We start from the raw sequence: 27,285 nt of genomic DNA, 5'->3' as shown, positions 1-27,285 counted from the left end.
GGTTTCCGCTTTCAGGCCCCTTGCTGTGTTGCAGAGCTTATTAACAGTTATTATTCATCTGTACTCAATTCAATGATCAGATTTGTCTGCTGCTGCTTTAGGAGTCAGAGAATCTAGCCAAACTTACTGAAAGAAAAATATAAAGCAGGAAAACATAACCATTGCATGAAGTGCTTTTCCTGTGGGCTGCCAATCTCACCCTGACATCATGCAGTTAAATAATTTTTAATCAACAAAGACAGGGCCACTGCAGATGAAGCCTGAGACAAACAGAACAAAAAATCATGCTGTCCTCCTCCTCAGCAGAGCTGATCCTGAATATTTCTCAGAGATATGAGTGACTGCAAAGTACCATCTCATCAGAATTCCCACTAACATCCTTCATTGCTGTTCCTCACAGAGTGTGAGCAGCTAAGGAGGTGCAAATAGGAATATTAAGCTCCCTTTTTGAGGGACAGTTCCCTTCTGGAACTGTCCCAACAACTGCCACTTCATGGTTGGAAAAGCTAATGATTGCTGATTACACTGAGAAAGAAGGAAAAAACAGACCTGGGTCATCTATATATGAGCTGCTTCCAGCTGAGCGTGGATCACAGTGAATAGGAAAGCTCATTCCTCATGCAGGTAATTTCTATTGAACAAGACTGAGGCTCCATGTCTGTTGCTTCTGCTACAAGGATTATCTTTTGTAGAAGTAAAAAGTTACAAGGCTGAGGTGCAAATGGTGACAAAATTGTGACATGCAGCCACCTTTGGGAGGATAATTCCAAGAGTTCTGCCTGGCCTTGAGTACATGGCTGTCTCTGTTCACCTGTGTTTCTCCCTGGCCAGCTGTACAAGACATGCCATGTGAAACAGCATGGCTTCCAAAAGAGACAGCTGGGACACTGGGTGACAATTTAAAATAAGAGCCATCTGCAGGTGAAAAGGTCTTCTTGATAGTGGCTGATCTGGCAGTACCTATGCAAACTGGAAATGTGCCTTGCATGAACTACTTCTATCTGTATGCTTTGTGGCCCAGAAGTGCAGAGATCTGGCATTAGTAACAGTAGAATCTGAGTCTCAATTTATGTCTGACTGAAAAAAAAAAAAAGAAAAAAGAAAAAAGAAAAAAAAATCTACCTTCCCACTTATTTATTGGGCTATAACTTAGAAACTGAAATCCCTATTATTTCCACATCTTGACAAACTGTTCATTTCTGGAACTCTTAGCTGGAAGTGGTAATTAGCAAAGACAGGATATGTTCAAAGAAGGACATCAGGAATGAGTGAGGAGATGGCATGGCTCTTTAAAGAATAACAACTGAACCTGAAAATAGTGAGCACAAACCTCCAGTGCAACCCCATATCATGCATGACATGTACCCATGTCTAAATTCTATGGAAAGCCTGAGTGCTTGGCTCAGCACCCTTCATTTTAAATGTATAAAGAAACTTCCAACAAAGTTCAGCTGCACAGCCTGAAATGCCTTGTCCTGAGGAGCTGAGCAGAAAAACCAAGGCAAAAGCTCCTGTACGTGGGAGGCAGATATGAAAGTAAAGCTCTGCTGCTTCCAGCCAAGGGAGAGCTGGGTACCTGCCACTTTGCAAACCCACAGATTTCTGAGATTATCCTCTGATGAGCAGACGTGTTCTTTAAATAGCATGCTGCAAATTAACAGTGCTCAGAAAACTCCTCTGACAAAGCCCCTGACAAAGTTTCTTCCTTAACCCTTAAGGTGCTGACGAAATGGAGTGATAGAAAAGGTAGGGCCTGATACAGTGATTGCCAGTAGGGGTAATAACCTCGTGTGGCAGTGTAAGAGTGGGAGATACCATGCTTACCATGTGGGAGGCAGTGGATAGATTAAATTTTGAGCTCAGAAGCATCTGATTATAACTATTTTCTCCATTTCAAAACAATTTTCAAGGTATTTTACATTTTGTTTGCTGCTCCAAATGATAAGCACAAAATATGTCTGTAAAATAAAAATCAGTGCTGACTCTTGGTTGTTCCTCCTTTTTGTCACAATGAATCTGTTGAACTGTTAAAGCAAATAAGAGTACTTAGTTATACAATTCACAGAATCTCGTAACTTAACAAGTTTGTTTTCACTACCTCATTTGAAATTTTAAATTTTTCAGAATGGGCCTTTTCTGGGTATTTCCTTATGAAAAAATGTTTCATTGAAAACTCACTGATACAATGATATAATGGAGAGGAGGCTAAAACTGCCTAAATAGATTTTTTTAATGGAAACGTTTTGTATTTTTTGCAAACCAAAGCACACTAGTGTCTTCCAGAGAAAGAAGAAAGACTTCTACAGCTAAATCAGTGTAATTCCATGTATTTCAATGAAACAGTGTGAATAATGATGGCAGCAAATTTTGTCTCTTGTGTCTAAAGCAGAATTTCCTTTAACAAATAGGTTAAAGCCTGGCTCTGTTAATACATCATTCATGTCTCCTTACACTTTCTCTGCACCAACCACTATTAGAAACTTTTGTCTTGAACTGTAATAATCATGTACTTCACCACAACATTGCTGCTGCTTCTTCTCATTATGTTGTATAATACTACCACTTTCTTTACTGAAAACACCATTTAGCCTTTAAAAAAAATTCCATGGGCACTTACTCTGTCTGAGGAATATCCCTGCACCACCTTTTGCAGTGTTGCCACGATACTTTTCATTTACAAATAAGTACAAATTAAGTTAAGGATTTCTCTTTTATTCCTTTCACTTCTTCCCATTTTGGTTGTTCACTTGAGTGACTGTGGGTGGAACTGCCTTTGTTTGTTATTTTTTTTCTGTGATCATCTCATGCACCACTTTCCAATGTTAGTGTCTCACAGACTGCCACTGGTCTATAATCTACAAGACTCACTACAAGACTCTACAAGAGTCACTGTTGTCCAATGCTGCAATGCTATTATTCTTATTCCCTGTGGAATTTATTTTCTATATTCTCTCTTTCATCATGTTTTTCTTCATAACAGTAAAATCCTAAGTTCAAGGTGTTTTGCCAATGCTGTTCCATTGAGTTTTGGAAGATTTTACTGGCGTAAGTGGTAGTGGAATGCTGTCCCTAACTAAAAGAGATGTGTAAGTCTACCTATTCTCATAGCAAGGCATGTAGATGAAAAGCTGCTATCAAATCATGTGTGTTGTCAAAAATATGAGCTGAGGCAATAAAATTTGAGCTGTTTCTTTGATTGTTTCCCATGTTCAAACACATATGGTATCAGCTGAAAAATAATGCAAAAATTACAGTTATCATAAGAAGAAAATATTTTTACAAAGGAATAGCTTCTTGTAGCATGGTCACAACATATTGCTAAGGAAAACAGGACAGGACTTTTTAAAAGATTTCTTTGGCAACTGGATTGTCATAAGCTCTGAGGAGCTCTTGAGTCTTCAGGCTTCAAGAAGCTTTTGAGAAATGTGCAGGTGGAGTAATTCAGGGCTGTAGGGTGTGAAGGTGTGATGGAGCAGAAGTTAGAAGAGTCTTTTGACCAGGTGCATTTCAATCCAGGTGCCAAAGACTACTCTAACTCTGCTACCCTTCTCCTTATAAAATTAGCCCCTAAACAGGAAAATAGGAACTGAGAAATTTTGAAAAGGCTGTGAATCTTTTGTTTTGGTACTTACTAGGATGCTGGTGGAATCCAGAGACTTTGTTTCTCTGAATATGTGATAGATGTGGATATAGATATGGATATGGGTCTGGCTCCATTCTTCAGAACACTATTGAATCTCAACTTAACTTTTGGTCTCTTTTGTGCTAGCTTTTGTCTTCAGTATCTCCTGCTATGAGAATCACTATCCACTGGCATTTTTCCACCACATTCCCTAATAGGGAGCTCTCTTCATGTTAGTTTCTGTGCCTTTTAAATATAAGAGCTGAGATGAGGAAATTCAGTTTGCAATAGGTGTACACTGGGGAGCTCTAAAACAGTCATAGTTAACATCTGAAATAAAAATAATCTGAAGGAGAAAACCAGGCAAAAAATGGAAAAATTCTAAACTTACTGTATTTAGCATCAGTTGTACTGCAGCTGCAATTATCCTCAAGAGTACATTAGAAATCTTGGGACATTGAATTACAAATGCATAATTCAGGCCCATTCTTGTAAACGGGACTCACTGTAATATTTACATACTAATATTCACAACTCTCATCACATCTCCAGTTTATTGAACATGGCTAGCTCTCTAGAAGAAAAACTAGATGATATTTCTATGTAAATACTTATTCCAAGATGTATGTCCTTGATTTAGAAACAATCAGAAAAGGACAGCATTTAGTGAATTCACTAATAACAAAACCAGCAGAAGCAAACAGTTTGTGTTTTCCAGTGAAATCAGAGTCATTTGGTATACATGTCCAATGTCCAGTGTTCATGGTTGTTAGCAGCAAAGTGTACATTGCTATCATCCTGTTCTTACTCAAAGAACCCCACTCATTCAACACAGCATAAAAATATCCTGCAGTTCAATGGTGCTGAGGTATACCTTTGTCAAAAACTGTATTAAATATGCATCATCAGGGTTTCAAAGACCCACTTCACTGAATAATCCTACTGTACCTAAAGAAAAACATGGACTTTTGCACCCATCTCCCTTGGGAATGCAGGGTAATGATGTTCTTGAAGGAGATGGCACAGTGGTTTTAAATTTGTCCTCAAGTCCAGGTTTCAGCTGCCCCTTTACCTTGGCAAGGCCAGAGCCAATAACAGTCCATCAGTTCCAGCAGTAGCCTCCACCAGACCCCTTGGAAATTACCTTTCAAACTAGCACAGAGAAATACGATCATCTATCATAATGTACCTTAGTTTGAATGGAGAAGACTTCAGAAAATTAATTTACTAAGGTACTGAAGATAGAACAGAGAAACTTTAGGTAGCAATAAGTTTTATTTTAATTAATAACACAAACTCATCTCAGTAACATGAAACACTGTCTGAGCTCATTTCTTTGCCTGTTGATCTTCATCAAGCTCCCCAATGAGCCAGGTCGTTTGGAATAGAAGTATTTTTTGATAGAAAGCCCCTGTTTTATTTATATTTTTCATAACTCAAGGTCATGTTGGATGGGGCTTTGATCAACCTGGGTTAGTGGAAGTTGTTCCTGCCCATGGCAGAGTTTTTGGAACTAGATGTTCAGAAGATCTTGGGAGATTTTGTTGTGAAGATCTTATTCTTTAGATAACAATTGTGACAGACAAAAAGAAAACTCCTTTACTTGTTTGTAGTTTGTAATCTCTCATTTTTTCTTAGGATTTTACCTATCCTGTACAAAAGACCCTTCTTTTAAAGGCTGTTTTTTTTTTTTTTTATTACAAAGGGCTGTAAAAACTAAATAATAAATTATCTAAAACATTTTGCAAAACACCTCTGCCATGTACTCTAGTTGTAAGATGAGAATGTTGAAGTTCTTAAATTCAAGTTCACTTGAAATCTCTATCCTTTGTCTGCAGTAATTTCAGGTCTTTTGCTCTAATTATACAGCTTTTTATTTTAAAGGTACTTCATTGTTTGATTTGTGTATGCCACTTTGTGTTTTGTTAAAAAGAAAGCCAAGCTGTACAAGAAAATCTACAGTGACTAGTTTTATTCTTGAGACATATGTTCAATACCAAAGTGCACACAATGTAATGCATGTAATAACAGCATGTATTATTTTATTGTTTCACTTCCATGGACAGCTGCCTCAGTAACCTGAAATTCATGCCCCATTACTCCCATTTAGTATGATAGCATGGTGGTTTTGATGCATCTTTTTCTCAGGATGGCCACAGAAAACCAATAAAGCAAATGAGTCCTTTACATGCTTAAGAGAATTCCAGATGAATAAAACACAGAGCAGTCTCTGTACTTCAGTCTCTGTACTTCATTAAAGTTAACAAACGTGCTGATCTGTGGGGAAAAAAAGAGAGAGACTAGAGAAAGAGTCAAGCAGAGGAAAAGAGAAAAATGTTGCCACAGAATATTAACACACCAAAATATGCAGGGAAGAGTCACTTTGTGTTAGCCTCTCCAGCTTTTTTTTCCCCTTTCTTGCTCTAAAATTAGACACATCCATTTCAAAGGAGCCATCTGGGCAATCCTAAGGAAAGCAAGAGAGACCAGACCTGACATTCTCAGTCAACCAGAGGAAAAGTATTTTCTTTCTCACTCTCTTTCTGATTTGAGGAATAAAGCAAAGAGACTCAAGAGAAACTCCTATTGTGAAGCATAATAGGGAATGTCATTGCAGCTTTTCCTGAGATGATTCAAGGAGCTTTTTCTACCAGCATGCATCTGCATTTGCTTTATAACAGAGTAGCAGCCAGTAGGTTGAATGCTTAACATAAGTCTGTGATTCAGCAAGCGACCTCCATTCAGAAAAAATACTGAGGCTAACCTCTGCTATATTTATGGTTTCTCTGTAGGTGTACTCTCACCTCTAGTACTGGGAGCAGTTTTGGGTATGACAATATAAGAAAGCTTTCAGAAAGCATCCAAACAAGGGCCACAAAGATGGTGAAGGGTCTCTTGAGGGGAAGCTGAATGAGTTGCTACTGAGATCACTTGGTCTGTTCACCCTGTTCACCCTGGAGAAAGAGAGACTAAGGAGAGACCTCATTGTAGTCAATAACTTCCTCATGGGTTTGCTTATGTTTATATTTTTCTCAATAGTTCTCCTTTTTTTTTTTTGCCTTTCAGTTGTTCATATTATGAAGAAAGTATTTTTATTTGAATCTTTCACATTTTAAAATATTTCCTAGAATTTTTTCTACAAATATTTCAAGAAGTTCCTTTCCAGCATCAACAGTCATCGTTACCCATGAATCCCAGGTCACTAATTCTGCCCTCCCCTCCTCCCCTTTACTTTGAGTATTATTCCTCATGCTATGTCTAACCCATGTAATTTTGACTGTACTCATCATCTCTTTCTGATCTGCTTGTGCTGGCTCCTCCATTTCTTTCTCCACTGGAGCAGCTACTGGGCTTAGAGACTGTCAGTGACTTTGATTTTTTTATTGTGTCAATCTACACTATTTCCTGCTTATCCAAGATAAATGTAATCTGCCACCATGCTGCCTAGAACTCCAATGACTTTTAAGTACATCTGGGGAATTTCAAAATCCTCTGCAGACTGTTATTAGCTGAAATAACCTCACCTTTATCAGTTCTCAATAACTTGCTGTCTATTTCTTTTATGGGCTTAGTTATGTGTTTAAAGCTTTGGTACCAATATTGACCTCTCGGACACTTAGGTATTGATCATCTTTCAAGCTCAGAAATATTCATTTTGTAGGTTTTTAAACTTTAACATACTACCACATTTCTAATATTACATAGCCTCCTGATACTAGTGGTATTTTTTATACCATGATATAATTATTTCTCTTAGGAATGACCATACTAATTGTCTGAAAAGTCCTGATCTAGTGCTATTTGTATGTAGTTTTTACCTAGTTAAAGAAAAAGAAAACAGTAAAATGCATGGTATAGAACAAAATACTGTCTTTATTATCAGGATTACCTATTTTTTTCCTTATTTCTTAGCAGTTTGAATTGTAAGATCAATAAGTATTTTAAGAAGGAAATAAAATAAAAGCCATTCCAGTTCACTGATGTGGAAACTGATACATGCTGTACCTAAAATTGCAGAGTTAGTGGTAGAGCTTGAGCTTTCCAAATTCTTGTTGTGTCTCCACTGAGGTGTGCTGCCTCTTGTGCTGGGATATTGCTGCTCTCCCAGTTACAGAACCTGGGCTGCTGTGAGGTGTAATTTCTCATTAATGCCTCTGATCCCTTTGTGGTACTGAGTGCTCAAAAGTGGCATAAAGAAATGGAGGGATGCACCCAAAACAAAAGTAACTGATGTGTTAGCTTGGAAGGCACTCAGCTCCTGATGAAAGTGGTTTGTTTTTCTTCCACTAGGGTCAAAAAATAAGAATCAAAATGAAGTAATTATATTTAACTCTGAGTAATAATTTGATTTGGTATAAAGTGAAATTAGCTGGACAGCTATAATGGATTTGTAAATGAATGAATAAACTTTGGAACAAAAACTGTGATGCACACAAAACGAACATTTCCATTTTCTTTTATCTCAAAATATTTCTCATGATGGACTGTTTTGCAGAGAAAACCTGCATTCAAGAAAATCTTTGTGGCTTCTAACAAAAAATATGTGCAGAAAATGAGTGAAAGAAAGGAAAGGGTTCAAAGGAATGAAACATATTCAGCTATAAAAAGAGCAACATAAATAGGATTTTTTGGACACATCGGATGCCCCAGGGCCCTTTAGTATCCCACACTCATATTTGTATCACCTTGGCTAGAAGAGGAGTGATTGCTACTAAATATAGGCAATGTATATACATTTAGGAAGTACTGATTTCAGGAGAGGGATATGATTTCTCTTCAGTGATCAATGTATTTCCTCAACGATGTGTGAGCATATTCTTCACTTGATTCTTCAGTGCAAATTGTATTCCAAACTCCTTAATTAATTCTGTAGGATGTTTTTGGTTTGTTTCCTTTTTCTCACCCCCTCCTGCCAGCTGACACTGCATGTTGGGAACCAGGATAGTTTTCCAGAGATGAGGGTGATGCTCATTATTTTGGAAACTGGCCAGGATCTGTGGTGGCTAAGAGAGACACAGGGTCATTCTAATGGATTTTAAAGCCTTATTTCAGAGACAGGAATCACAAGAATTCCTGTTTTTCTTGATTTTTGCATTTTTCTGCAATGTGAGTCACTGCCAGCTCTACCAACTGAACCAGAGTGCAAGATGCCCTCTGAACTTGTTGGAGGAAAAGATACTTGTTTTCCCCTGCAAACAGCAAGGGGGATGTATGAGACCAGTGAAAACATGCTAGCATAAACTTGCCATCATATCTGCATTGTTTTGGTCCAGCAAATATGAGTAATTATTAATTATATCTGCAAAGTTACAGCAGTATGGGTGCCAAGGTGTGCCAACAGACATCACAAGAGTGCTTTGGAGGTAAAGGCTGTGTTGTACCTCAGGCTGACTTACATTTCTGACTATAGGACAGTAAATATTATTATACAAGTATGTTATTGAGTGCTACTGTAAATCCACCCTCACAGGACCCTTGAGCAAACACACTCAAGTGTGTTTGGGTATCTCTATATGCAAACATCAACAGGCAGATGTTCACTTGTGAGCTGGTTACTCTGAGTATGAGGTTAATCTGACTCATTTTCGCCAAATAATTCAGGAGGGAATTAATGACAAGGGTACCAGGCTTCTTCATGCAAGAAGGCTGTACCCAGCTAGCTCACACATAAACATCTGTATGGGCAACATCTGCATTTACTCAGACAATTCTCACCTAAGATCTCTCTTTAAAGATGCTGCTTTGTATAACAATGAACATACTTTTTATAGAAACATACTTTATAATCTTGATTTTGAACTTTATCTGAATTCTCAACATAGACAGATAAAGGACAGACTAGGAGGAACTCGGGCCAGAAGCAGTGCTCTCAGAGTTTATCTTCTGTAGGATTAATTGACAATAGTGCTGTCACTCCCTTAAATGTAAAGCCTAATCTACGTTAAATCTGCATATTGTCTGCTGAGACTTTGACAAAAGGATGTCATGAGAATTTCAAAAGGAATTTTCCTTTTATCTGTTCCTGCAGAATGTAGAAGCTTTTCCTTCTCTTCTATCTCTTTTCTTCTGCAAAGACACACAAAACCTAAGTTATTGCTCCTAGAGCAGAGAGTTTAATTTTAGTGTGTCTGCACTACATGCTGGATTGAAAATTTTTACTGGTGTCCCTATGCTTGTGGAAGCATACTCCAGACACATTTCACTGCTGTGGGTCTGTTCTTGAAGTTACTGGGGTTCTGTGCAGACACCTGTAATTAAAGATTAATTGAGTGAGGGATACAGATTTCACAAACAAGGGGAGACTGCCTGGGCTCTGCAGTGCTCCTCATGAGACTAAACTTGCCTAAACTTGCCTAAACTGAGAAGAAAGTGGCTGAGGTGGGCAGGGTGCTCAAATAAATGAACCAATGAAATTATTAAGGCCTCATGGGGGTAGTAGGATACCACCTGTAAGTGGGTTAAGCACAATGTGCCATTCAGTAGGGACACAGTTACGATGATGCAGCCCAAGAATCTTTGTGCATAGAATATCATGCCTTCTGAGGTGCTAAAAGAGTAAAATTGTTTGTGTGCAAGCTACCATGACCACTCACTTCTTGTTGCTCTGGAATTCTTCAACATTTGGCTTTGAAATTTAGCAAAGAGCCTTTGTGATGTATTTGTTTCCTGCTCAACATGTGTGGCAAAGCATGTAAGTATGTCACAAACATTTAAGTGGTTTTACAAGTTATAGGATTCTGCAGTGGAATTAGAAAACTTTATTAATGGTGTTTTTGGGGAAACACACAGACCTGGGAAGTACTGTCTCTTGGCACCTAAGACCTGAAGGGAGTTAATAGCAATTTTTTTTTTCTTTTAACGATGCTATCTTTGCTTAGTCCTCTGTGCTACTTGCATTTTTCTTCAGCTTGTTTTCAAACCCTTTCTTGAGACAAAGAGAAAAAATTGTACAAAATTTGTACAAAAATAATTTATAGATAAGTGGGAAAGGTCATTTGTATTCTAGGGCTTTCCTGTTGTCACATTACCCATCACAACGTTCAGTTCAAGGCTCTGATCTGCTTTTATTTCATTGCTAGAGTAAAGCATGCATCTCTCCTAGGTGAATTTTCACATGTCCATTATTTCTTCTGTGCAGTGGGAAGATCAGTTCCTGAATGGGCAATGAAGAGCTGAAAAGCTGTGATGAGAGAATGACAGAAGTCAGGCAGTGGCAGAGATCTTGTTGGCACCCTCCACTTTCAGAAGAGGAAAACTCTGACAAGTCATGTGAATTACTACATCAAAAATGCTGGCTATTGTACTTCTTATCTTTCCTGTGAATTTGGGAGACAAGTGCATTTGCAGGCAAAGTGAAGGAGTGGAAGAACTCAAAATTACACAATAGCCAAAATATTACATATCCACATAGAATCTTTGGAGATCTGTGAGAAAAACACAAAGGAATGAGACATGTCAGATGTCTAAAGCCCGCTTATTTTGACACTTGTTGAATCATGTGACTGTGTAAGAAAGTGAAGTTTAGCCTTTTTCTAAAGCAATTAGATGTTAAGACTCTGGGCTGAGGCTGCCTGTTAGATTAAATTTATATAGTAATAATGTGATGGTATCAGTGTCTGGTTTTGAGTGCAGAAGTGTGGCTAAATCAACATTGCCTAGGAGACTTGTCCCACTGAAGCAGAGAGGATATGCATTAGCATGAAGCTGTAGGGTGAATCAGTGTTAGAGACGTGCCCAAAACTCCAGCCTGTTCCTGGTCTGACTTCCCATATTTTCATTTTCCTATATTTTAATTTTTCCTTCTACCTGAAAGAAAGTGGTGAAGGGAGGAAGGCAGCTGAAGATTGCAAAAAAAGGTAATTGCATGAAACCCCATTGTCAGTCTGGGATTCTATTCTAGGCAAAGGCACATCTCAATTTTATTTCTAACCTTCCCTGCACATACTTTCTGTTTTACCTGAAAACCACCTGAGAGAGTTTCTTGCTCTCAATCTAAATAATGTGTGCATCTACCAAGAGAACAGTAGTTGTAGAAAGACATTCCAGTGCTGCCCACATTATTAAGAAAAATGTCACCACAAACCACCTAACACGTTCTTTGAATTACAAAAGCTAAATGTACACACCATCTATTATGAATGAACCATTTCCTGTGTAAATGCTAGGAAATCCAAGAGAGATTAGCCTGAGTAATGGAGTTAAAGTCAAGCTAATTTGTTTGTGAGGTTGTTGGCAAGTCAAAAATCTCCTTCACTGTTTTGTTAGGCAGAGGGCTGGAGAAAGTGTGTGTGTTAGGCTCAAAGGCAATCAATGTAAATTTGTTTTTACCAATGAAGCTGGTTCTGCTGAGCAAAATGAGTTATATTCCCAGCTGTGTGGCTGAATCTGAGCCCAGTGCAGCCAAAGGTCTGCAACAAAATGGTTTGGCTCCATGGAAGCATAAGATGAGAAAGAGTAAAGAGGGCTGCAAACAGTTCTGGAGCTGAATTAGGATACACTAAATATAGAGGGAAAAGCAGGATCCACTTGTGCTTCTTTTCTGTGTCTGACGTGTGCCTGGCAACCTAGGAAATGATGATCAGACCTGTGAGAAAACAATCCTCCTTTTGGAGTTTTTTAATTAAAAAAAAATGTTAATGTCTATAGAGCTGCTTTTCTTCAGCTACCCATTCTGTCCCTTCTTACATTTGCCTTCCCTTCAGATGCTATTGCTCTTGCCTGTTTTCTGCCACTCTTTAAAACATTTATTTCTCCATGCTCTTTCCACCCGCTGCATGCTTCCTGTGAGCAGTCAGTCCCGCCTGTCCCCATCTCCCCTCCCTGCTTTCCTGTCTGTCTTCTTCCTGTCCATTTCCCTCATGGCAGCTGAGATTGGAGAGCAAAATCATTGAATACTCCATCCCACAGAACCTCCTTGTAGCTTTTCTGTTGACTTTGGTAATTGTGAGTGGAAATAATTTGATGAGATGTGAGACACAGGATGAGAGAACCTGTGGTTTTTCATCCTTCTTGCCTGCTAAAATATCCCTTATATAACTTCAGATTTACACATAGCTAATAGGGCTTTCCACTTTAAATTTTGAATTCACTTGGAAAAGAAGTTTATTTGTTAAATGAAAATTCTGAAGCAATACGCAGCCTTTTATTTCAAGTGAAAACATATTATTAGTTATGGTTTTCACTTTTAAAAAGCTGAAAAATAAGTGTCTGTAATTGGAGAGTTGGACAACTGGGAGAGGGCTCATCTGAGCAATAGAAAGTGGCTCTGGTAGATATTCATTTGAGATGTTTGTAGACTCATACCACAGGCAGTGGAGAGAGATAGTAATTTTAATCAATCATTATTGATCTTAAAATAGGTCAGAGGAGTCCTACCTTAAATGTACCTGTTTCTTTCCATTAACTATAAAGCAAAACTGGAGTGACTAGCTCTGAGGTTGACGCCTACAGTGTGGATGTCTAAAGTTAGGCAAAATGAATCCCACTCTAACTGTCATCTTAAACACTCATCATAACATGTAATTTATTTTCCTTTCTTTAAAAATAAAATTCCAAAGCGGAACAACATTTTGAGGTAAAATGAAAAAATATTTCAGCTTGGAACTTCCAACAAAAAGATTGTGTTGAAGTTTTATAATTGTCTCAAATGTTCGTGTTGAATTCTATAAAGTTCAGTCTTGACAAGAGTACATTTTATGAAGAAATCTTTTTAAATGAAGAATGTCACCTGATTCTCCCTGTCACAAAATAGAGTGTTCCATCCTACTTGTTCCTGGGCATTTGCATTAACACAGCTTCATGGGGTCCAATTTGTGTCAGAAGGGGCAATATCATGTCCAAGTCGCAAGGACCTGGGCTAAGAACTGCCACTCAATTTCACGTGTATTTGATTCTGTTGTGAGGTGACAATAACTTCTGGTCACTATTGTACTGGACTTAATTTGCACCAGTGGTCTAGAAGACAAAATAGAATTTATTACCAGTTCTTTAATCTACACAGTTCAGCAAAATAGCCTTGTATCAAAATATATCATTTATTTCCTTATACCTTCCTGGCAGGAAGGTAACTATAACAAACCACCTTCAAGAGCAGTAGGATGTAGTAATATGGAGCAATTTCAGCATAATGGAGCTTAGAGCTTTCCAATACTGGGAGATGGCAGGTTTTGCAAGGTAAGATATAAAGTCAGGAACAATTCTGTCTTATCCTCAGCCAGCAATCACTGTCTGTGAACATCCTACCTGTTCATGTTTGCTGGCTCAAGGGGGATTTTCAGAGCACTTCAAAACCTGCATTAAAACTGTTTTAGACTTTGAAGAGGCCTAAGGTAGTTTTCTTCTGCCTGCAGTGACTTTCTTTTCCATGTCATAAAATTGCATGACTAATAGAAGGGTAATTTCTGAATTTCAGCTTACATCCCTCATCTTGGCCTGTAGTAAACCTGAAAAGTATATCCTGGTGTGGGGAGCAACTGTAACTATTCACTAGCCTATGTGCTCCTTTTACATTTGCCCATTAACACCTTCACCATTTGTCTTTCCCAGGTCAGACTGATTGAGCTGAAAGAAATCAATGTCTCTTTGTAAGTGCTGAATATTTTTTCCCCAGTAAAGTACTTCTCTAAAAAGTGGTTGTGTTGAACAACAGGGAAGTTGAGATCTGTCGCCACTAAGGTCAATAACAAATTCTCCATTGCATCAGTCATTCACTTTCTGTCACTTCACATAGCACCAGCCCAGGTGGTTTTTCATTCACCTCTTTCATATGATTTTTCTCAACTATTTGTCTCTGGCAAAATTTTGGCATTCAGTCCTTTATGACCAAATGATAATTCCAAATCATGTGTCATTCTAGTAAATCCTATTTTGTTAGAGGCGTTCAATCTCTCTGGTGAGCAACTGAAATAAGCATCTTAAACTCTCTTCCTGCCCAGAGACAACAAAAATGCATTCAGCTCCTGTGAGCTGAATTTAGAACACCTAAATGCATGAAACATAGCAAAAAGTGCAGCACAGTCTTGAGGCTGTTTAGTCCTGGGGAAGACAATTCAATGGTAAGTTCTGTTGGTACCTATGGTACAAGGTACTTATGGCTGCCTGACAACTGTATTTTGATTTCTGAGACTTCTGTGTCACTTCATACTTTCTATACATTTCTGTTCCTCCAGAAAAGCTGACATCAACAAATGAAGTTTTGCTTTGACGGCTATTATTTTGTCTGCATGGTTGAAAGAAAATCTGGTTATTTCTTCATGCCTTTTGGATGCCCTATTGTGGTTGACTCGGGTTTTTCAATGCCTTAAGTTCAGAAATGTTTACAGAACTGAAAACACACACATGAGGAGTCAAATCTTGTATTAATGTTCTCTTATTTTGGACATTTGAGATGTAGTTTAAGGTGGCCAGACTTGTACAGTGTGAAAGGCTTCAGAGACACTGAATTTTTCTGTGAGGAGGCAGCTGAGGAGGCAGCTCATTAATGCACTCACTGACACTCAGAAGATCAGCAATGTACTTAACAATGTACAGAAGTGTGAACAGCTTTCACACCCTTTGAAAAACAGGTTTACTAACCCATACCATTGTCTCATAACTGCAAAAGGGTTCTCAAAGCATGAAAATGTATTTTGAGGCCATCTCACAGAAGCACAGTACCCAGATCAGAGCAGCTATCTGTTAATCTCTGAGAAATATCTTGTTCATAGGGCCTAAGTGACTGGGGATGGCTCTAGGAACTGATTTCAGGAAACCCTGAATAGTATCAGTATTTTTTTTCAACAACACCTAATCCACCATATACAGAAATCTTAGGAACCCACCCTCCAAAAGTAGCAGGAGATTTTAGCAAATATGGCCTTTGCATGAAAACATTACATTTCAGTTCCTCTTTCCACAGGTGCTGAAGGTCACAGGCTTTTTAAAAGCTCCCTCCTTTGTTCATTTCCTGTTGTCAAACTTATTTTTCAACCCTTGAGCTCTGCTAGGTGAGTTGATCTTCCGAGATGAAGATAATATGGCAGAAATACCACTGATCTTGCTCACAGTCACCTTGGATTTTTCCCTTTTTTTCCTATGAAAGGTTAGTTGTTCTACTTAGTTCCTCTGTTTATTTATTTCCTTAGTTTATTTATTTACTTCTGGCCCCGAGCTGTTATTGAAATTAGACTCATTGCAACAACATAATGTGTAGACTGTTTGCTGACTGTGTCAGATCAAGCTTTAAAATATTTTATGTGTGCTGAAAGGGCACACACACTGCCAGTAAAAGTATACACCATTCTTTGGCTCAGCTCCTGCTATGTATCACAAATCTCAGAAATGTGGTCATTACTTTGTCTTAGCTGTAAAAAATACTTCTATTGTATTGCAGTTAAGGTGTACTGTTATTTGCAGTTGTTTTTTTAGAATTTTTACATGTTCTTTCCCATCCCTTTTCTCCTACGTTTGTGGAAATACAATAATGCCATTTGATCCCCACAATGCTCTGTAGCTGAATTTTCAGCCAAGGTTCACAGTCTGTTTAACGCCATACAATCTGTGAAAATGAAGATTTATTCTTGCCCAACCATGGTTTATGATTTTTGCCAATGTCTGTGTTAATACATCATTCATGAACTTATGTACACTTGTTTCTATTGTGCCTGTAATTTGCAGCTTTTCATTATTTAATGTGAATTTGTAGCCCATAAATAGATTGGTGGTACATTTCTTATAAAATTTTTTTGAATCACATATTACATGATTGATTATATAACATATTGCTGTACTATTGTTTATACTTCAGGCTGTTCCTTTGGATTTAAATAAAAATTGCCAGCTCCAAGCTGATTAGTCTCCCAATAAGAAATACTAACTCAAGTATTTTTCATTTTGTTTCATGTGTTCATTACAAGAATGTAAGGAGCATGTGGGATTAAAATACTGCTACTTTGCATGGTCATGACCAATGCAAGCAAATGTGTTATAATGGGAAAAAGAAAACAAAACAACCCTCAGCAACCCTTAGGCAGCAGTCTATGGGAATGTTTTAAAAACCCTTTCCACACCTGAGATTTTTCATGGATAGTTGCTTACAGTACGGGAGAAATGCTTTATTGGAAGTAGATACATAAAGATCCTTTTGTCTGCACGTGTCTGGTGAAATTCCCTTATATGCAGAAGATAAGCCCAGAGCTATTCCTCATGCACTGAATTTTAAGTGATGGAAAAGTCTGTACATAAAACTTACATATGAATATCAATTTTGTCTATAAATAGAGGCATTGATACAAACCTTTACTTGAAATTCTTTCAGCATGGTAACTCCTATCTTGAGGATTTCTAGCATTGTGTTTTGGGTATGGCATCTTGTGTGAACAATTATTCTAGCTTATTGCTCTGTCCACTATATGGCTGTTTTTAATTGTATCTTTAAAAGGATTGATTCCTGTAATAAAACTGAGTTGGAATACTGAGATAACTCTCAGTAATTTTTCCAAGCCAGCACTTTGTTTCTAAATTTGACCCAAGAGAGTTATAGGTTAGTTATGATACAAATAATACAACTTTCAACAGGCAAACTGCTTCTTTTTTTTTTTTATTTTCTCAATTGGCAAACAAAATACATGAAAACCAGATCCTATTGCTAAAATAGAAATTTTGAAATTTCAAATCAGAGGAGAAAGAGTTAGAAGGACTCTTGAGAGTATCTATCACCCATGCTCTTGCTTTGGTGAGTCAACAATAATCATCTGAGACAAGTTTGTCCTTCTTGTTCTTAGCAGTGCCTCATGATGGACATTCCACACCCACTTTGGTGATTCATGAGCTCTACCACTAGAAGAGTATTTTAATGCCTAAGCTATATCCTGCTTATTGCATTTTAAATCCCTTTGCTTCCTGTCTTACTCTCATGAATGAAGAAGAGAGATGATAGTCTTTGTATTTGGAGCATCCCTTTGAATATTTACAAATTTCCAAATTTCAAGTTTCCAAATTTCCTCACATTTTTCCCTTACCTAGGCAATCTTTCTGTTCAATCTTTCCTTGTAAGTTATTATTTCTAGACCTCTGACAATTCCTATTCCTTTCTCTGTCTCTCTAATATGGCTAAAAAGCTCTTAAGGGGTGTCCTATAAGCATTTTTGTACTGAGATCTTCTTTAATGTCAATTTTAAAATTCATAAATGTGTGTGTTTCTTAATGACTGTAGCATAAGACAGCTGCTACTAATAATATATCGAAGATCATAATTTTTCAGACTACTGTAGTAATAAATAAATAATGCCTATCTTTGTGGCACTATTGAATTCATGGGTCTTCAAAGAGTTTGCTGGATGATAGATTTATTGCCTGAAACAAAACCCAGATAGCCAGAAGATATTTTTTCACTGAGTTAATGCACAGGACTTTGATTATTATATAATTTATGTAAGATTTAGAGTTGCATGACACTAGTAATGTCATTACAGTTTTTCAGTGGTTTGAGAAGAACCAGAACCTCTGTTAATTTTAGGAACATTTCACGTGCTGTCTCACAGAATCCAACAGTAAAAGATGCTTGTGTCAGTCTAAATAAGCAGGAGAACTTACATACATTTTAGACATTTTCTGTCTTTTCTAGTGCTAGAGTAGCAGCAGAAATTTGTCCTTTTTACAAAGGAAAGAGAAATCAAGAAAAATATTTACTCTGGAAATCATAAAAGTTCTTTCCATTCTCTTCTTCATTTGAAATCTTTATCTCTACTTCTCTGCTGCTGCATTTTGTGTTTTGTTTTTCCTTTTTGTCACCTTGATGGTGGCTTTTCACCAGTCCACAGTCATAGCCAGGAACTGAATATACAGATTATAATGACAAGACTTAGGCTTCTTGTCTTTATCTTTAATCTGTATGCAGTTCTTTTAATGAGGCATGCACAGTACCTGTGATTGTAATGGAAAGCTGCTGTCCTTTGACCTCTTTTTCCATGTGACTGTGAATTTCAATTTGTGGGCAATTCTGCTCCCCTTTTTCAGTATTTATGGGCCTTTTCTAGCTGCTAAAAGCAAGAAGGTATCGTGAAAGTCAGACAGTTAAATGCTTAGTGCTTCAGTTGAACAGTATTTGTATTCTATTCAGCAGAGTGGAATTTTTGGAGTGCACCATCTTGCTTCACATAGGTTGAAGTTGCACTGGCCTAGGTTACAATATGAAGCTCATTGGCTTTTTCTCTTGCAGCTGAGGAGGATGTGACTTTCTGGGAGCATTGATAAAGGGATGTGTGGAGACCTAATGTGTGAACACAGTTTAGGTGGCACGTCATGTTGTGTCCTTCTGCTTCCCAGCAGCAGACTCTCTTGGCCAGCTCTGCTTCTTCTGTACTTCTGTTCTTTTCACACAGCCTGCTCCCATCCAAATTTCCCTCTTGTAAATAAGAATCAATAGTTTTGATAGCATTCATTCTGTTCATGTTCCAGGTAGCTAAAATGTATTGGTTCCTAAATCACAATGGTGATGTAAAAAAATTAAGTAATGCTTTGTCGTGACCTTGTCAGATTAGGCATCATGAGCTCATTAGAGCTGCACGAGAGGTTTTTCTGCACTCTGTGACTGCTTTCATGGGCAGGTTGCTTGCATCTAGGTGCTTTATCCTGGCCTAGCTGATGTGCCAATAAGATACTGAGCCAGGCCTGCCGTCTGTGTCGTTTCTTTGCTTCTGGCAGTATGAAGTAGTATGGCAAAGAATTATGGCTTCAATTTCCCAGAATTATAACAAATTCTAACATGAAATTTAATGCATTTCTGCAGGAAATAAGAACTGCTGTATGTCTCCCCATGAGGGTAATTCACTCCTTACCAGCTGAGGGGTAAGTGGAGATTTAATGATCCAAGTGGTGAAGACACAAGCCATTACTGCAGTGGTTACTTAACAAATGCAGTTCTCTTTTCTGATCTACAAATTTTCTGAGGACACACCAGATTTAAAAAAAAAAAAGTAATTTTGAATGTTCTCATTTAATGAATTTCAAAGAGTTTACCATGTGAGTCGTTCCACCTTTATATGGAACCCTGGAGCACACTGGAAATCAAGGTCAGAGCCAGGAGTTTACTTTAAACACCTTTACTTCTTGGCTAGGTGATATTCTCTGCACTGGGTTGTGTCTCAAATCCATAAAAAGATGTGTGTATCTTCTCTCACACTGACACCCACACACTCTTCCTCTTCCTCATCCTCCTCCTGTTTACACATTTTTATCAGGATAGTGCATAATCCCCTTCCTGTCACCCCACACAACCTCTCAGCTGGAGACAGTATTGCTTAATTGTAAAAAACAACAACAACAAAAAATATTTTTCTTCAGAAAGGAGTTATTCTCAGTTCTCCATGGCTTCTTTATCATATGTAGTGGAGTTAAAATGTTCATACTTTTGAAAAGCTTTCCCATTAGCAATTATTTTAATCTCCTGCCAGAAGGACTGCAAGATCTTTTCTCCACCTAGGCTTGTGCTTAATTTGCTGCTGTTTTTTACTCACATTAGAGCTGACCCAAGGCTCCTGTATTAAAATCACTTCCACAAAACTTGCACATATATCAGCTTCGTGCGTCATTGGATGAGGAATTGTGTGTCTTTATTTTATTTCTTTTTACCACCTCTATTTAATGTGATCCATATATTTTGCACAGAGCTTATGTATATGATTTTCTAGGATGCTATTATGGCTTTGTAGCCTTACCTGTGGCATATGAAAGGAAGGAATTGGAGTACAAAAGGGATGAGGCAGGCAAGGCATGAGTGAGTGGGTGGGGAAAAAAGGATTACAGGATGGAAAAACAATATCTACTTCTAAGAGTTAGAACTACATTTTTACATCTTGGAGTCACTCTCCCTCTAAGACTCTGTTAGTCAAAAAGTGGTTCCTCCCACTTTGTTTGGAGGAAGAAGAAAAACAAGGAGCACAGTTTCACAGCTATAATACAAAGCTGAGTGCTTGGCTAATATGCTGGCACCAAGATTGTTTTATGTTTATGATGAACTCTACAAGGAACATCATGTAGCTGATAGCTTGACTCAGTTTCCCAAAAGTCCTAATCCAAGTGTTCCCTTCTTCTTCCCAGAAGTAAATAAGAAAATTCTTACAGAGCTGGACTGTTAATCACTGTACAGCATTTTTAATTTTTTTCCCTTTTGGAAGGCTCTTGATATGGGTCTGAACATGACTTAAGATAATTTCATTGTCTATATATGCTCCCAAAGATGTACTATGGGGTATTAATATTTCTTAATGCTTGCATTAAAACATACTGACAGACAGTGTCTGAGGATCCTTTTAATGAAAATGTTTTTTCCTATTTCTGTAAAGTATGTAAGAAAGATTTAACACTCCACACCCCCCACCCCCCCCAAGAACATTAATAGAGTTTGCTTTCAGGCAGACCAAGTCTGTTATTAGTTTCAGTTTATCCATCTCTTTTTTTCCTGATAAAAGACAAGGCTCAGAGTACTGCAGTCAATAATAGGAGAGGGACCACCCTTTGAGCAAGAAAGACCTACCTTAAATAAAAAAGCCTCAAAAATATAATTCTGAAACAGTTAGGAAGCTGACTGCATTATCTAATAGCTCTGTGCCCTCTTCCCTAGTTTACATGAAGAGAAAAAGAATAACCAGTGTTTGGTCTTTTTTTTCTTCTTTTTTCTTTTTTTTTTTTTTAATGCTAAAAGACAGTTTATCCAGAATGTTGAAACCAGTTTCATTCACGATTCTTTTATCTTCTCCAGATGGATTCATCTAACACATACTGACAGCCTGTAATTTTATGCAGCCAGTTATGGGTAATAAGCTTTAGGTGTTTCTTGCATTTCTTGTATCTTTGTTAGAACTAAATGGTCCTGGCTGCAGGCAACAACCATGTGAAGGACAGGGCCATCATCTCTGAAACAATGTGTTGGATAAAATAAAGTGCAGCTTTGATAGGCCTGAAAGCAACCACCATAATTTCCCTTATTTGTCACAAATTTAGTGTTCTACGTACATTCTGGGTGAGCACTACAGAATGCAGCTTTGAGAAAGAGAATCATGAAATTCTACCCATCAATGTATCAGTGTTCAGTGCATCTCTGACTGCTTGGGACTGCTCCTGTACCTTCCATTGCCCATTTCCCAGCTAGCACTTGCATATGCACCACAGCAGTAATTACAATGAAAGGGAAATATTATGCAGCTGAGCTAGAAGGCAGCATTTATAAGTGAGGAGCTGCAAACATACAAAAATTTTTGAATTCTGTATTTAACCCATGCTTTACCATGATGACATCCAGCACATAGCTACCACAAGTGTAAGAAATTCAGTTTCTTAGACATCTTATTTATTGCCTGAAAGTTTTTCTTGGATTTCAGCCCAGGTGTCAGAGTAATTTGTTACAGATACATTTTCTTTTTTCTTTTTTTTTTTTCTTTTTTGCTCTTCATGGTGCTACTCCTTAACTAGCATGTGGGTGGTGGGAACACTTCATTCAATACTTCCCTCTTCTGTATTGTACCACTGGGTTCTTTTCATTAGCAAATATTTTATCTCTTCCTTTTGTTTGCCCTCATCCTTCACAAAAGCTGTTCACTCTAATCACAGCCCTTGCACTGAGAAGTATTCCCTTCATAAAGCTGGGGGAGATTTATAAATAATTTCATCAACACCTTGTCATTCTTGAGGAGAATCATAGCAGATCCATAGCCCAAGTTAGGAACAGGAAAGATGATCCCAAATTACCAGGTGATCATGGAGTCCTTATTGTGGGACTAGGGAATGGTAAAGCCCTACACAGAGACAGTAAGATAAAGTCTTGAATATTCTTCTGTTCCCTTCATACTGAGTAACTTATAATGTCAGTCTACATCAGCTTGAATCATATCAGCTACTCAGTGGCTATTTTCAAGAAGTTCAGTGATTTGGGATAAGTGTGGACGAATAAATGGCTGACATGCAAGTTCTTCACTCCAAGCAGCTTTATTGCTGACATCTCATAATTTGTCACTGACATAGGGGTGTATCATTAGCCAGTGGCATCATCTGACAGGGAGACTAATCCTAACATTTAATTAATTGTCATAAATTGTCATTTCATGCAGGAGTTTATTCAGTAGATTCCAAACGACATCTTTCCTTTAGACCTTGGAAAAGCAAGAAGCTGTGGCAAGGAAGAAAGCATAAAGGATCATGTTAATGATATTTAAAACTTATAGGTGGTCAAGGAGAGAAAGCAGAGGGAGAGAGAGAGAGTGAGGTAGCTTGGAGGAGGAGAAGTGAATTTGTTCCCTGGCCTCAAAGCAGATTTTAGTTCCTGAAAGGTGGTACCATTCACTAGCTAACAAAGGAAATCTTGGCTGATAATACCTCTTGTGTGGTAGGTGTGCATGCTGCTTCTTGCTTGGACAGCAGCAAATAAATGCCCATCCTTGTGCTGCTTGTTCCATGGTAATTTTAGACAGGGGTAAGTGTACCTGCATAGACAAACACAATCATGTATGGATATACCATATACATTTCCTTCCAAGATATTGATAAAATATCTCGGTCCACACATTGTGGGGACTGATCATTTATCAGTTGTTGGTGGACAAATAAAGTCTGGCTACAGTGCTTCTGAGAGATTCTTTGTAAGTATGCCAGAACAGGGAGATGAATAATTTAAGATGTTTAATTACCTTGCCAAATGGGAACTCTGATGCTTGAAGAAGTGGGAAGACCTGTAAAAATCACTGACAGTACTATCCTGTGCTTTTGACAATATTCTTTTGTTTTCATGGCCCTCATCCAAACTCAAATCCTGTTGTAGTGACCCATTACAAGGAAAGTTCTATCTCATAGTTTTTGCCGTGGCTGAGCATGGATATTCTTTCAAAAAGCAAACAAGGGGGATGTTCATTTGAAACATCAGCTACATGTCTGAATATTTTTAAAGCCACATTAAGTTTTGGATGCCTAAAGTTTCAGAAGTCCAGCTTGAAAAGTAATAAAGGGAATTAATTTTCCATAAGATTCATAGAATAATTCAAGTTGGAAAAAACCTCCAAGATAATAGAGTCCAGCATTTTACTGCACACTACACTGTCAAATAACCACAGCACTGTCTCATGGCCAGTCATTTTTTTAATATCTCCAGAGATGGTGACTCCACAACTTCCCTGGGCAGCCCATTTCAATGCTTGATAACCCTTTCAGTTAAGAAATTCTTCCTGATCTCTAACCTGAACATCCTCTGGTGCAGCTTGAGGATATATTCTCTTGTCCTGTTGGTGGTTGCCTGAGAGGAGAGACTGATCCCCACCTGACTACATGAGTCTTTCAGGGAGTGGTAGAGACTGACAAGGTCCCCCTTGAGCCTCCTTTTCTCCAGGCTAAACTGGATTGTAGCCCAAATTTTAGCATTGTCTGGGGTTGTTGTGACCAAGGTGCAGGACCCAGCCCTTGGCCTTACTGCATCTCAGCAGGTTTGAGCCTACCTTTTCAAAACAAGGCTTTTGAAAGTGCCTCACCTGGCACTTTTATAGGAAACAGACACAAGCTGCCAGGTATTTTTATAACTACTTATTACTTCAAATATATAATTAGAAAAAAATAAGCTGACTCCAGCAATCGTCAGAGACTCCAAATGAAAATGAAAGCTGATGGCAGATATGACAGATGTAGACACTGGAATCTACATCACATCCTCTTTACTGGTGACTGCCACAACTAGACTTACACAAATAGATTTGCAAGCCTGTTTGCAACCTGTCTTTTGTTCTATGGTTTCATGTGTTAGACAGATTTACTGGCTTAGTGGCAGAAATGGCAGTGCTACTTAGCAGTGGCCAGTGGCTTAAAGCAGCTGACAAACCCTTCAGCTGCTGCCTTGTACCAGGTTTCATCCCACTCCCTGGCACATCTGTGATTAGCAGGTAAAGCTCACTTCATAAACTATAAATTAAGGTTTTTGTAAAGACCAGGAGTCATAAACTATAAATTAAGGTTTTTGTAAAGACCAGGAGAACAAAACAGTAAAGAATTGCTTGTGTATGGAAGTAATTGTGGAACATTGGCATCTAGGTATTGTGCTGTGACATGGTAGGAGTCTCTGCTTGTCATTTGTAGTAAAAGAGAAATGAACAATGGTGTCTCAGAATGCCTTGTGGATATATTTCCCTCTTCTAAAATAAGTCTGAAGCCAGTGAGAAGTTTTACTCAGAGCTGCAATGTCTTAGATTGCATAGAATTGCTCTGGCTATCACCATTCTTTCTGTGCTAGATGAGCTGTGGAGACATTGATTTACAAGTTAAAATATGCTCTTATTAATAGGTTTTCAACAAATGAACATAGAGGGCCAGCAGAGCCACACAGGATGCTATTTGGTCCATGAGGAGCAATACACTTTATAATTAGTTTCATTTACATGTGTTCAGTGGCCACTGCAAAAGTAATTTGTTTTTATCCCTATCTCCAGAAATCATTCTCAAATAACTATCTTTGCATGTGCAACACTGATGAAAATGGAATAATATGCAGCCAAAAACCTAATAAATTATTCCTTCCCCTGGAAGTCAACAACAAAAATAAGGAGATTGCAGAGGCTGATAGGTCATTGTGATTATTTTCTTCTTTGTAAATAAATATCCAGCCTACTCACAGATTCAAAGAAATAGAGGGTTTTATAAGACAATGTTTTAATTCTTGAAAACAAAAGCTATTTCCTAAGCCATTCCCATGCTGTCAGTGGAAAGGGATGTGTTGATGAAACCAGAGACTTTTTTGCCTTGTGTGGTGATCAGAACTCTGCAGATCTACCCCTGGTTTAATCAGGTTGCCCACGAGTAGAGACAGGAAACTAAAATTAGAGTTAAAAAAGCCTGTAGAGAAGTCAAAATCACTATAATATTGCAATACAGATCCAGAAAGATTATATTTTTTCTCTCACACACATGCATATACTCGATTTGCCTCTCTTCAACAGCCTTCCTCCTCCAAAAAGACCCTGCATGGAAAAATGCTTGATAGCCCCATAGATAGTTTGTCTTTTGGATCACAGAAAGCCTGGAGGGATTTCCATATCCTGCTGAAACCATTGAATGGATCCTACCATAGCACAGGATTAGCCCTGTGAGGACAGACATCATTCCTTGTATGCTTTGCAGACTAAAACACAAAATGACCCATTCCTCAAATGCCATTTAAGCATTACTGGAGTAAATGAGAAAAACACAACAATGAAATGTTTTAATAAACCAAAATCAGTTACTTTTATTATTTTTTTTTTTTCTTACCATGGCAGTGAATCAAGATTTCCATTATTTGCATATTATAAGAAATCTTTTTCTGAAGCTGGAAAAACTGGCATGCACATTGATTTCTTGGCATTATTTTTTGCTAAAGCATAAACCTTCTGAATTACTACTTCCAGGACTGAGTTTGAGTGACAAGAGACATGTTCTATTATTGTAAAAATAGAATCCAGGGAAACCCAGACAGAGAGAAAAATTTCAAAAGGCAACCTTCCTTCAAAATACTTTAAGTAGGATTTGATGTATATTTTAAAGTGCTGTTCTGTAGTCAGTGCACTCTAAAAAAAGCATACATTCTAAAAGTTACTACCGGGGTGTAAATGGAGAAAATTGGTCACATGGAAAAAAGAATGGCGAAAACTTCTGGACACTCCTAATTTGTGTATTTATGGCAGAGGGTCATTGGACAAAAACAATTTGAAGTATGATTCATTATATATATGAAAATAAAGAGGAGTTAGTTAATGGAAATGAGAAACTGAAATCAAAATGTTGAAAGGTCTCAAGTGAAGGTGAGTAGATCATATATTCAGCCCAGAGCCCTGAAAGAACTGGCAAATGAATTCTTCATTCAGAAAGGGAAGGTTTAAAGTCTGTGCTTGAAATGTGCATTGGCATGAAACTGGAAAGAGGAAAATGCAATGTCTTTATGTAGAAAGAGAAGTGTAATGGAAAAAAAGAAATTTATGGATCAAACCTTGGAAATATGTTAAGAATTCAGAAGTAAATAGGAACTGAAGAGACTGAGGAATAGGATATTACAGGGGTTTATTGAATGTAGATGCTGCCAACATAACCTGATTTCTTTCTGTGTTTTTGTTTGTTTGGCTGGGGTTTTTTTGTTTGTTTATTTGGGTTTTTTTGGTTTTGTTTTTTTTTTTTCCTATACAAAGGAAGTGTATCTGATCTTATCTAGTCAGAATTATGTGATTTCAGGTATGAAGCTGTGTGAAAAATTGAGGAGTTAGTAGCTCTGTGTAGGAAGATGTAGATTAGCAAAAGGCATGACATAGTTGAGAAGGAGGGCAAAGTCAGACAAAAAAAAAGAAGAAAAAAAGGAAATGTTAGAAAGAGAATTTTTTGGCTTTAAAATAGGTAGTGGTGGATTTCAGAAAAATTAAAGTTAGGAGCAAAATTGTATGTTGTTATTGTGAACCATCCTGATCCTGGAACAAAGAGGAGCTGATGACGCATACACAAGATATGGAAATCAGCTTAAGAATATTATACATGAAGAACAAAATATTAGAAGAGTCAGGGTAACAGAAAAATGGCAAAATGAGCTAGTGTATAACATCTTGCATGAGGAATAACTGCAAATAATATCTGCAGTTTCCTGGCATCTTACTGTCCAGAGCAGAAAAAGAAGGCAAACTATTTGTCCATATCTG

The 27,285-nt window shown here is 37.8% G+C and overlaps 1 long non-coding RNA gene across 7 annotated transcripts in view; it reads left to right on the top strand.

Annotated features, from left to right (window-relative positions):
* Positions 1-27,285, top strand: part of LOC110476639 (uncharacterized) — a 152,416-nt gene that overhangs the window by 101,832 nt on the left and 23,299 nt on the right. For 5 of the 7 annotated variants that reach the window (XR_014954044.1, XR_014954040.1, XR_014954039.1 and 2 more), the window contains 2 exons: positions 10,761-15,701; positions 19,389-27,285. The exon at positions 19,389-27,285 is cut by the window's right edge. This is a non-coding gene — a long non-coding RNA (uncharacterized LOC110476639). The remainder of the gene's footprint in view (positions 1-10,760; positions 15,702-19,388) is intronic. The other 2 variants (XR_014954042.1, XR_014954041.1) reach the window with 1 other exon arrangement.

This window comes from Lonchura striata, chromosome 3, assembly GCF_050655825.1.
Source record: "Lonchura striata isolate lonStrDom1 chromosome 3, ASM5065582v1, whole genome shotgun sequence".
Classification (NCBI taxonomy): domain Eukaryota; kingdom Metazoa; phylum Chordata; class Aves; order Passeriformes; family Estrildidae; genus Lonchura; species Lonchura striata.
This window is presented reverse-complemented; position numbering and strand designations above follow the sequence as displayed.